The sequence below is a fragment of the Camelus bactrianus genome, chromosome 11 (genome assembly GCF_048773025.1).
Source record: "Camelus bactrianus isolate YW-2024 breed Bactrian camel chromosome 11, ASM4877302v1, whole genome shotgun sequence".
Classification (NCBI taxonomy): Eukaryota; Metazoa; Chordata; class Mammalia; order Artiodactyla; family Camelidae; genus Camelus; species Camelus bactrianus.
The window spans coordinates 84,503,586-84,516,766 of NC_133549.1; the positions used below are offsets into that span (position 1 = coordinate 84,503,586).

Here is a 13,181-nt window from a genome sequence, read left to right on the forward strand (position 1 = left end):
ATCAGCAAGGCTTGGCTTCTCCCACAGTAAACACTGAATCGTGTTTATAGAGGCAGGGCAGGGTCTGTGGGTAGCATGCACAGAGTGCTCCAGGCTCCTTTTGTCCTTTTTCAGAGATGCCAGAGGAATGTGCCTTTGCACTGTTTTGCCAGCAACCCTAAATCATGATTAATTGAAAGCCCTCTCTCTCCTCGGTTAGTCCTGACACAAGCAACTGTTTTTCTGTCACATTGATTTTTCTGTCCTTGCGGATTCAGAGCTCTCCTAACAGGGTGAGCTCTCTGACAAGGAAGTTTTGCAACCTAATTTACAGCTGGAGTCAAGGTTGTCCGTGAGGGCCCAAGGGGAACTGTCGCAATCTGCCGGTTAAGTATGCATTTAATTGTGTTTAGCCGAGCAAGTTTGTGATTTCTTCACCCTCTCCAACAAATATGTTATTTGTACTATCTACCTTCTCTAATCTAGGTGTTTGAAAAATGTCACTAACGTGTGTGGGCTAGAATACATTTTGTTTTCTTGTGGGTCTATTCACTTAACAAGGGCAGTCTCTGAGGAATCTTCAGGAACTGCTTGCCATCTTTCCAAATCATCTCTCTCTGCAGTGACCATGATTTCATCCCGAAGGAAAATAAGGTAATCTTTTCAAATAAACATTCTCAAGAATGTTTAGAGGGAATCCAATTGCTAGTCTCCAGAACCCTCCCAGTGGTTGAAAATTGTTGTACTATGGGAGTACAATTACAGTAAGTTGGAGTGTTTGTAAGCATTCTGTATTTTCAGATGATTAATAATAATAAGTTACATTGCAAGCAAAGATGCGTGTGTATGTGTTTTCAAAGAGTCATTCAGGGTCTTTTTTCCTCAATGTTGTTGGTGGAAAATGAGGCACAGAGAGATTAAAACTTTTCCCTAGGTAAGGGAGTTGACAAGCAGCACTGGCAACACTTGAACCTAAGCCCACTAGGTTTCACTGGGCTAACCTGCTTCCTGTGAGAGTCAGTTAGAGAAGGGATATTTGATCAGTAAGTGAGAAGAGATCATTGAAACAAATGTATTTGGTTGCATGCAGTTTATTAGTGCAAATTCCTAGTCACAAGGAGCTTGGCATGCAATGGAGAAAATATAGAGTATGGGCTGAAGACACTAAAAATGACTTGGATGATAAAATCAATTAAATCAATACAGACCATGAATGCTGGGGTCTATCATATTACATACATGATTTTGCATTTAAAAATTTTTTTTAATTTTAATTTTTCAAATACTTTCCTCTTTCCCTCCCTGGTCTGTAGGCTTCTGAAGGACAAACCTCTTTTCTTATTTGGGCCTGAAGTCTCAGGACTTAATGTGAGCCTCACACAAACGAAGGCAGGAATGATTGAGTGAATGAATTCAGTCTTGATTTGACTTCTTTATCTCCCATTGTTTGTGGGCCTGATCTCTAATTTATCTATCATTTGTTGGTTAAGATGCCTGTACATTCAAAGCATCTTTTTACTATGTCCCCACCTATGCATGACATAAACACATCATTACGTTGTTAAAAATCTTATAGCAGTCCATTTCTTATTTCTATCCAATAGAAATGCAATGTGAGCCTCATATAATGTAAAATTTTCTAAAAGCCACATTAAAAAAGTAAAAAGAACAATATATTTTAACAACATATCTAAAACATTACTATTTCAACATAGAAATACAAAATTATTAAGACACTTAACATTCATTTTTCATACTAGTTTTTTGAAATTAGGTGTATATTTCACACTTAATGGGCATCTCAATTCAGACCTACCTTTGGACTACAATGCAGATGACCACACTCTGAGTGATTAATGGGCACACAGGCCACTGTACTGGTCAGAACAGCTCTGTAGTTCATATGTAGATGTAGGGGACATTTCCCGCTGCTTAGCACTTAACGCCTGTTAGTGGCCCACCCTCAGCCCCTGTAGTTTGGAAACAACCCCTTCCTCAATGGTCTGTGTGACCAACCATCCCAAATTGATCGAGGTTCCCTGGGGCAAGGACTTGCAAAGCTAAAACTAGGACAGTCCTGAGTAAACCAAAAAGGCTGGTCATCGCATACGGAACCCATACCACTGTGAATGTCTCAGACGTAGCATACACAAACCCGATTGCCAATCACAGAATTTTGTGAGAACCACTAGGAAAAAGAGCCTCATTTTCTGTGGGGTTATTCTCTAGAGTTCTCGCTAACCTTCTTTACACGAGGGGAGAGCCTAGTTGACAGTGATTCCTACTGTGGAGAAACCCAGAGGGAGAAACTGAAACTTGGTGCCTGCCTGCCTGCCTTCTTGCCTGCCTGCCTTCTTGCCTGCCTGCCTGCCTTCTTTCTTTCCTTCCTTCCTTCCTTCTTTCCTTCCAAGTTCCTGGATCCAGAGTTGCCTGAACCTGTCCTACCTTTGGACTTTTCAGTAAGCCAATTAAATCTTTACACCTACCTCCATTTTTTTTTCTTGTTTGTTTAATTTATTCAGATTGGATTTCCATCACTTGATATCAAGACAGTCCTTACTAATAAAGTAGGTTAAGAGAGAGAGAGTGAGAGAGAGAGAATTCTAGCCAGAATTCTTCAAGCTCTTAAGAAACATAAGGCTGTTATGTTGTCTATTTTTCTTTAAAAATAGCCTCCTTGAGCTGCTGTCTCTGTGTGTGTGTGTGTGTGTGTGTGTGTGTGTGTGTGTGTGTGTGTGTGTGTTTTCTTTTATGCTGCTTAGAATAGTGGACACCTTTGTGGTGAAAGGAGCTGACGGCGGTCAAATAGCTGCCTGCCGGCAGCAGCCTATGAAGCAGTGGGCGTTTTTAAAAGTAGGAAGCAATGAAGACCTGCTGTTTTTCTTCTCTTGTCTTTTCTTCTCTTGCTCTTAGACCTTTGTGTTTTACTTGTGTTGTGGTTATTTTGCTCCATTGTAATGACTCTCATGATAGATTATAAGACTCACTGCAGGTATTGAAACAATCTAAAGTTCACCATTTCTCCAACCTGTGGCCTCAGGGACCCTTGGGAGGTTGTAGACTTGCAAAGTCAGGCCGCTGAAAATCCATCCATCCATTTATCTCTTCTTAATCAATGGATACTAAAAGTGCGATCATTAGCATGTGGAAGGATTATAACACTTTCTGACAGTTTCAAGAGAAGAGTGAGTAAGCACTTAATACATGTTATTGAGCTACTGATACGTAACTTGACAAGTTAAGTGCCCTATGGGAAACACCTCATGTATATCATTGCATAATATTTAGACTTCACAGCCATCTAACAAGGCTATCATTATTATCCTTGTTGTTTGAAATAGAAAAATAAAATTATATAAACATATTTATCCTTGTTGTTTGAAATAGAAAAATAAAATTATATAAACATAATTTTGTATTCACTATTCATCTAACAAAACTTTAAAAAAATTATTGTATTCTCAATGAATTTAACATCTAGTGGAGAGAATAGACTTGTGAACAAATGGCTATTACACTATGTGTGAGGGTATAAAAAACTAAATACTGCTGGAGAGGAGAGGTAGGGGAAGATCACCTAAGACCAGAAGTAGGGGCGACTATGGGGCAGAGAGGTGGTCAGAGAAGCTCCCTGGAAGCGTGATGCCTGGTACCTGACACTTTAAAGCTTTTCTTTTCTATTGCATTTTTCTTAACCTTTTTCAAGAGAGGGTTCGATTATTTTACAATGACAAATTTTAGTTTGTTTTTTTGCATCGTAGTGACACAAGTGGCAGAATTCTAAATTATGAAGCAAAAGAGTTGGGTTCTTTGCTAGATCTCTGGATTGACTACTTGTGAGGTCCTTGGGCAAAGTCTCAAGCATTTGAGACTTGAGTGACTTCACCTGTGAAGTAAGGCAGCTCAGCCAATGTATCCATGATAGTATCCCTTCCAAACTCAAAGACACTACAAAGCCTTCAAACAGTGCCTTCCATTTCCACATTTACTGTCCTTTTATTTAGAACTATTATCTGGAAACCACAGTACAGAAGCAAGGATTTGCAGCTGAGTGTACAGGGAACTCAGCTGACAAGGGAAATGTTTCATCTCATTTTATTATTACCAAAGACAGAAGATACAGGGCTGCAGGCTTTCTTCATTCAACTGCAGCCTAGGATGGGGTAGTGAAGATTCAGCACATCATGTTAATGGTGGCAGAGAGACAGAATTCCCTCAGATGCCTCAATCTAGCATTATCAGATTCACAGCTGAAGAACAGTGAGTTTCATTCAGTATTTATTAATATCCTGAGAGTTCCCTATACAGAAGCAAAAACAAACAAATGAAAATCTCACATCTTCATATGAATATACTTTGGAGGCAGTCCAAAATCTTAATCTTAGAATCTGGATTTTTCTAAGAAATTAGCTTTCCTCTTGTGTTTAACTTTTTGCACCTGGGGTGCATTTATGTATGTAGCTATGAAATGAAGGGGCGGTGGGAGAGAGAGAAACTGTTGCATTGTGTTCTCAAGTTTACAGTGGGTCCCCAACTTGAAGATAGAAATCATTTTTAAGATTTGTGAAAAAAAATAAGAGAATGGAAAGGCTAAACTATTTATTAACCATGACCATATCGGTGCACTTAACCTCTCACACTGATTTTTTTTTTTTTTTTGGTTTCAAAAACTTCTTAATGTTACTTTCATGTTTTGATTTAAGTGAAATTAAATGAAAACATTGTCTTATGTTTTATGAACAAATGTGGCAGTTAATATACATTGTGTATTAATATACAAAGTAATATACATTAGCCTTAGAAGACTATTTGGCTTTTCCCAAATGGATGTTTTCCCTTACTGCATGTTGAAATTGATATTTTACTTCTCTGCAGCTAAGCATGTGACAGTCTTGGCCACATGGTAACTCAGCAGAAGGATCCATGCACTGAGTGTATCATGATGCTCTTCCAGACTTCAGCCATTTCTTAAAAGGACAGCACTGCAGGATTAAGCCCTAAATACTCAATATGATGCACCTGGAAAGTCATCTAATTCACAATATCAGAGTCACAGACATGGTGCACACTTATCCAAAGTCAATGTATCCAGTATCTGTTTTCACTACTGAAACACACTAGCATGAAAGTCTCTGGTATCTTCCACCTGATTTTTGTCACTGAAAATGTGGCCAGCATTATCTTCATGCTGCCTTGTGATTGGTACATACAAGCCAATGGAAGATATTTTCAAACCTTAACAACAGTCATCACCAGCAACTTCCTGTTTAGTGTGACTGCAGCTCCTGCTACTGCTATTACCACTACCATTTATAAGTGACTCCAAGCCATCACCGTACTAGAAACAGGTGTATGTATCTCTAAGGCTTGACTTCCTCTCCACATCTTGTTTCCCCATTTCTGGCCCTTGTCATCCCTCCTCACCCTGGATGTGGCTTCTCTTTAGTCAGGCTGTGACTCCTCCTGCAAGGGGGCTCATTTTTATCTGCTTGTAAAACCAGGCAAATTAATGTTGCAGAACTGTTCTTCCACTCATTTTAGCCTTTTCCTGTTTGAAATTTTTCCCAGAGTTGCACCTCCATCATAGGAGGTTTATAAGGTGCCACGGTATTACAAGTTGATCTGAGTCAGATTATTCTCTGTGGATGCTGATAGTCTTCCATGAAATTTAACTCCAAGGTTCAAAAGAGAATAAATCTCAGACCAGCTTCTACCATATATATATATACACCACACACATATGAACACACACACACACACACACACAGAGGGAGAGATCTGTTAAACAAATCTTTATTAGTCAGTACAAACAGTTCATAAACCTGTTTTGCAATCTCTATGGAGTCCCAGTTCTCTTCTTTATTACTCAATGTGTCCCAAACGCCACCTTACATAAAATGTGCCTTAAAGGCATATGTGATAATCTTCCAGGGGCAGGATTCCATGATCTTTTCCATTGACAACAGGTGTCAAGGACTGCGAAGGATCTGAGGTTTACCCTACTTTGGAGCTCACATGTTTATCTACCATAGTTTTGTGAAATGGCAGAAGACATGAAACTCTTGGATCAGAGGCAACAGACAGTCAGTACTCACAATAGCCAGAGTATCAGCATTTACACTGGTTCTGAGTCCTGGTTCTCACAGGCAATGTGCACAGGGTCAGATAATACATGTTACTCAGTTAGGTACATTGCAGGGGGGTAAACCTGAGCTTAAATAACTCTGAATCTTTTATACTAAATGGTAAGCCTGAGTACTTTATGCTCTGGAAAGAGATCCTGTCTTTATCTTTCAAAGTTGTTAAGTCAAGGATTGGCAAACTTTTTGTAGAGACACTATAGTAAGTAAAGGGCCAAAGAGTAAGTATTTTAGGTTTTCTTGGCCAAATATAATCTCTATTGCATATGCTTCTTAACTTTTTGTTTGTTTTATAACAATTTAAGAAACAGTTTAATTCATAAGACATTCAAAAATAGGCTGCAGGCTGAATTAAGCCCATCGGCCATTGTTTTCCAACTCCTGCTATTAAAAAATAGAAGACAAAAGATTTGCTAACTGCCCAAGGAGGAAATCCATCTCTATTTCCTGGGCTGTTCACAATACAATAAGCCTTGAAAAGGTAGTCCAAAACAAGGACAGTCCATGCCTCTGCTCAAAGTCAGCAGAAACCTGAAAATTAAGTCCAAATAATATCCACCCCTCATTTCTACACTATCTTGGTTTCTGGTGAATTTTCCCATGAGTTTGCCACTTTATAAACAATTCTGATTAATCTAACCTATGGAAGCCGGGACCAAATTTGTTCAGATGTCTTGCAGAGCATTTACTTCAAGCTGTTACCAAAATGAATCTAAGCAGGCAAGGCTAAGAATGTATCTAAAACATTTCATTCAGTCCATATTCTGTAATAGATTTACTGTCACCAAGGAAAGTATATTTCTAACAGTCTGCATGCTATTAATAAACCACTAATTTCACTAATGAAAACCCATTTTTGACAGTCTGATAATTAGCTAAATATCTGGTGTGATCAGAGATAACGATAGCTGAAGTGTTCATAATAATCACCTCTGGATAGTGATTTTTCTGATATGATGCCTACTGACCACTTCTGGGGTAAGGATTCTTCATTAAAATACCGACTGCACATGAAATATCAAAATGTTCATGCTTCACTGTTCTAATGAAAATTACAGTTGTCCTAACACTAGATTCGAAGGTGGCACCTGGTTTTTGTCACTATCATCTGTCTTTGCAGGCATTTGTTGAATTAGTTGATGCTGAGCAATTGTCAGCCATTAATCTCTACAGTTGCATCTTTTTTCCCCAACCACCAAACCTCTCAAGGTCACCCTCTCTCAGGTAATTTGATCTTTTCTTGGAATGGTAGGAAACTCTTAATTATACCTGTCCTACCTTAAGGCCTAGAAGAAATAACATTTGAGTACTGCCTGGGCCATACCAACACACATGGCATATTCATGAGATTGTCCCAGGCCTATCTGCCAAGATAACACCCTGCGTCATTATCATTCTGTTGCTTCTGTGCTATGCTAAGGTATGGAAAGTTCTAGAATTTTGCTGATCTCTAAAGACCAGCTGTGATTGAAGTATAGGACCCTTCAGTTCTCAGTTCACTTGTCCACTCCCGTGGGAGGTGGGTTCAAGCATTTTCTCAGGGACTCATCCTAAGTCCTCACTCTGTTATTAAATCTCCAAGCTCTCTTTTTCACCCTCATCTCAGTCTCTAGACAAGTGCTGTCCAGTAGAATTTTCTGTGATGATGAAATATTTAATATCTGTGCTCTTCAATATGGTAACCACTAGGCGCATTTGTCTATTGAACATTTGAAATGTTACTAGTGTGACTAAATAACAGAATTTAAATTTTATTAATTTTAATTCATTTAAATTTAAATAACCACAGTGACCAGTGGCTACAATTTTGGATAGTGCAGCTCTATAATCTTTATATAATCTAGGTTGGGTGATGATTAATAGGAAGAAAAGGAAATCTAAAACACATTTTCTATTCTTTAAAATCTTTTTCTGAAAAATTTAAGTCAAGAACTGGTTTTATTCCAAAATAGAAAGTAGCAGGTCCAGATAGGTACGCTGATAAATTCTATCAAACATTTATGGAAGAAATTATACCAGTTTTCTACAATGGAAGATTCACTTCTGAGGTAAGAAAGCATAGAAGGAACTTACCAGGTGCTTAAATTTTAATCTACTTTTCCTACTCATTCACAGTGTGACCTTAGGAAAATCACTTAATTTTTTAGACTCATAATTTATCAACTTATAAAATAAAGGCTAATAATATTTTTCCAAGATGATTGTGATATTTCAAAATGAATAAGATCATTCATACAAAGCACTGTCACATGTCAAAAAAATACTATATGTAGTTTAGATATCATTTGCCATTCTTTCTCTGTTTTTAAAACAACATGTGTTTAAAAATTGGTTTGCACTGGACTCTATTTGTTGAAATTTAGCGTCTAAGAAATATGTAATTATGTAATATTTTGTCAAATCATTGATAATTTTATTCTCCAAATGCTATTTGAAATATAACATTATTGATGTACCACTTTATGACTGCTGCTTATTTTTAACAGTTACATATTTCCATGAGTATATCAGCCCAAACTTTACCTACAGATTACATAAATAAATATTTATAAGAACCTATGATATATATATTCACACACATGTACATATATTCACTGCTTAAGCACTTTTTGTTTTCAAAAAATTAATTTATACGGCTGTGCTAACAAAGAGTCAACTCCGTATCTGAATTTTCAAGTCTATTAGTGAATTGGTTGTTTTCAGAGGGTGAGATAGGCTATAATAAACTTTATTATAACCATAAGCCAACATGGTTGAAAGACTTTATATTCTTGAGAAAAAAAGACACTAAATGGGAGACACTTATAAAAAGATGTTATGAACTAACTCTACCTAGAATAACAGATAAAAAGGCTGTTGCATGTTTGCTTAATGCTATTGAAAGAATCACACCAAACTCATGGTTGTGTATAGAAGTAGGAGGTGGTGCTAGTGAATGAATGAGCACTGGCCTCATGAAACACTGCCAGGGGATACCACAAGGGAAAATTACAGAGGCAAGGGTCATTCATTCATTCCTGTGTGTAGTTAACCCATACTTATTGTTGTCTATGTTGTGCTAGATCAATGTTTGTCAACCTTTTCTCATTATCAACACTCCCCACCAATTGTACTCCTCTCCCATGAAATTTTAGTACCTTGGATATACTGTGTATTTGTTTATGGATTTTGACCCTTGGGGGTGGGTGTGGTTAAGCCATTCATTGTCTAAGATTTTTTTTCACCCCCTTAGGAGTGGTATCACCCCCACTGAGAATGCATGAACTATTTGCCAGAAACAGTGGTGAACAAGGCAGATGAAGTTTCTGTCCTCAGAGTGCTGGCAGTTTAGTAGGGTAGACAGACACACAAATAGACAATTATACATCATGATAAGTGCTGCAATAGGGGTGGCAAAGAACAAGCGAACTTACTCGAATAGTGAAACCATCTCCCAGCCCCAGCACTCAGGATGGGGGCCTTTTTGTTTGTTTGTTTGTTTTTTCCTTTATTTTATTTTATTTTATTTTTAATTGAAGTATAGTTGATTTACAATGTTGTGTTAATTTCAAGTGTACAGCAAAGTGATTCATATACATATATTCTTTTTCAGGTTATTTTTCATTACAGGTTATTATATGATACTGAATATAGTTCCCTGTGCTGTAAGTAGGTCCTTATTTTTATCTGTTTTATATATACTAGTGTGTATTTGTTAATCTCAGACTCCTAATTTATCCCTCTCTCCCTCTTTCCCCTTTGGTATCTGTAAATTTATTTTCTGTATCTGTGAGTCTATTTTGGTTTTGTAAATAAGTTTATTTGTATCATTTTTTTAGATTCCACATGTAAGTGATATCATTTGATATTTGTCTTTATCTGACTTATTTCACTTAATTTGATGATCTCTAGGTCCATCCATGTTGCTGCAAATGGCATTATTTCATTCTTTTTTATGGCTGATATTCCATAGTGTATGTATATACTACCACTTCTTTATCCACTCATCTATTGCTGGACATTTAGGCTGTTTCCATGTCTTGGCTATTAGAAATAGTGCTGCTGTGAACGTTTGGGTGCATGTATCTTTTCAAATTAGAGTTCTGTATGGACATATGCCCAGGAATGGGACTGCTGGATCATATGGTAACTCTGTGTTTCGTTTTCTAAGAAACCTCCATAGTGTTCTCCACAGTGGCTGCACCAATTTACATTCTCACCAGTAGAGCAGGCGGGTTCCTTTTTCTCCAAATCCTCTCCAGCATTCATTATTTGTAGACTTTTTATGATGGCCATTCTGACTGGTGTGAGGTGATATCTCGTTGTAGTTTTAATTTACTTTTCTTTTATAATTAGCGATGTTGAGCATGTTTTCGTGTGCTTCTTGGCTGTCTGTATATCTTTTTGGAGAAATATCTGTTTAGTTCTTCTGCTCATTTTTTGATTGGGTTGTTTGATTTTTTGATATTGAGCTGTAAGTGTTGTTTATATATTTTGGAAATGAATCCCTTGTTGGTTGCATCATTTACAAATAGTTTCTAGGATGGGAGACTTTCAACTTAGTGTCCAGAGGGAAGCTATGAGGGACTGAACTTCAGTTTGAGACTTCAGTTTAAGCCAGTTTGGTTTTGAATAGTTTCAAAATTAAGATGCCAATATTATTATTAACAATAAAACAATGAAATTCAGTTTAAGAGTTCCTCCCGACGAAGCTTGAGGGACACAGTAGACTTGTGTTTAATGCCTGAAAAATATTAAGAGGCTGCCTGAAGAGGCCAGCAAGCAGAGGGTTGCTTGGAGGAACTGACTGTACTCCCACTGAGAGATGATCAAAGGCTCTTTATTCTTTAAAACCAGATGTGTAACCTACAGTAGAAACGATGGTGGTAATGTCAAGGCTAAACCATGAGTCAAAAGAAGCAGTCACAGATTAAGGCTGCCAAGCAGAGAAGAAAATGTGTTTAAGAGAAATAAGAGTGTTCCACTGGTTTTCAAAAAGAAAGAATAAATTACTATTACTTTGCCCATGGAAAGCAAAAGGTTTTTTTTTTTTTGTTTCTTTTTTTTTCAATTTTCATCCTTTTACTGAGGAGGGAAAAAAAATATTTAACATTTTTTGTTGTATAAGGAATAGCGCCTAAGGCAGGTACTTCTACACCTGACCTCACGCGCTCCTGCTTCATAAAGCTATAGGACAGAGCAGAGTAGGAATGGGAAAGGGAGGGCAGAAGACAACAGATAAACTGGAAGGGAGCAGGGGATGCAGAAAGGATGGCAACCGCCACGTGTGTGCCAAACAGTCCCTGCAGCTAATCAGGATGGTGCCAGCCAAGTCTCTGTCCTGGCTGGTGACCCTGCCACGGACGCAGGAGAGAACGTTCAGTACTAAGGGAGGGACAGCACAACTCGGCCACGGCTACAGGCAGACAATCCAGAGGGAAGAGGGGGCACCGGATCCTGCTACTTGTGTCACACAAGCTGGAAAAACCCTGCCTCCCCCGCGGCTGAGGCACACCTACATCCCAGCCACCTCCTGGCCCCCGGCACCATACACTCCTCCTCCTGGAGGACCGAGACCCTGGCTAGACACCCCGCTCTGGGATAAGGGTGAGCAGTCCTAGTCCTCCAGACTGCCTCTTTTGTAAAGACTGGATCAGGGGAGGTGAGAATGGCACAGATTTTAAAAAACAAAGTAGAACCCAGAGAAATGTCAGAGCTGCCGCCATGTAGCACCAGCGACCAAGCCTTGCACTGTTCTTCCCCGTCTCAGTAATCCACTCTACGGAAGGTTTACATAATTGGAACAGCTCTTTCTTCCCTGTGAAGTCTGCTGGCACCAGGTCATAACCTGGACAGTGGGGAGTGTCTGCCTTGGGCTGGTTTGTGCAAGAGGGCCACCTTAGGTCTCCTTGAGGACATTTATCTTGGCGCAGATCTTGAGGGCCGGGCCCAGCTTGATGTTCATGGCACTCATGAGATGTTCCTCTTTAAGTAATAAGAGGGCCTGTCTGTCAATCTCCTGGGAACGAAACTCCTCTGCGATCTCTTGGCAGCCTTGCAGGGAAGCGATGAACTCATACACCTCCTCCACGCTCCAGCGGCTAGGGTTACTGGACAGGAACACAGGGTTGATGCCGTGTAATTCTGGCGTGGGCGGAGCTGTATTGGGGTTCCCCAGGTCACGCTCTCCATGGCCCGCTCTCACGGATAAAGGCCCAGGAGATGTTGGAGAGAGTGCTTCATGATAACTGGAATTATCTGAACCCCGGCTGGAGTCCTCTTGACCCCGGTGGCGGTTGCCCTGGATCTTGGCTCGGGCGATGTCGGAGGAGCTGCGGCGGGGTCCGCGCCGGCGAACACGAGCATAGTTGGCTTCCTGAAACTCTCATTTTTTTCCTCTTCAGCCGGAACTGGTGGCTACAGCTCACATTGTACCTCTTGGCACAAGTCATGGAGCAGAATCTCTTGGAGCCGCGAAACTGCTCTGCAGGGGCGTACTTCCCGCAGTGCTCACACTTAAGGAGGGCCGCCTTCTTGTCGAGCTCAGCAGACGGGCTGTCCCCCCTAAGGGGCCACCTACCTGATTCTCGTTCAGCCCTGTGGTGAGGCCAGTCTGCAGTGGCTTCTCCGGCTCCTTCAATAACTGAGAACAACCCACCGGAAAAGGTTCTGATCCTTCCTGGATAACGAAGCCTTCGATGATGTGGCACATGTGGTCAAGGGTGGGGCGACCACCTCCTCCCATGTTGTAGCCCAGGTCCCTGCCGCCTTCTACATGCAGCCTGTGCACCTGCCAGGTAAACCCCAGACATTGGCTGTAAAACGCAAGGCTGAGTCTGAGGAGGAAAGAGACGATGTCTCCACGTTGAGCTCAATGCTTCCTGCGAAGACGTCTCCAGTAGTTGAGAGCCCGAAGGCCATGGAAGAGAAGAGCGGTCTCAGAGAGAAAGCTGACCCAGTGACCAGAGTGACTGCTAATACCCCGAGCAGCGATGTGGTGGCCTTGGCTCCTGCCCCAGCAGCACCCCCTCCTACGCTGGCCATGGTGTCCAGGCAGATGGGTGACTCGAAACCCCCACAAGC

The 13,181-nt window shown here is 40.2% G+C and overlaps 1 pseudogene; it reads right to left on the minus strand.

Annotated features, from left to right (window-relative positions):
* Positions 1-11,407: 11,407 nt before the first annotated feature.
* LOC105061586 (polyhomeotic-like protein 1 pseudogene) lies at positions 11,408-12,943 on the minus strand (annotated as a pseudogene).
* Between the last annotated feature and the right edge of the window lie 238 nt (positions 12,944-13,181).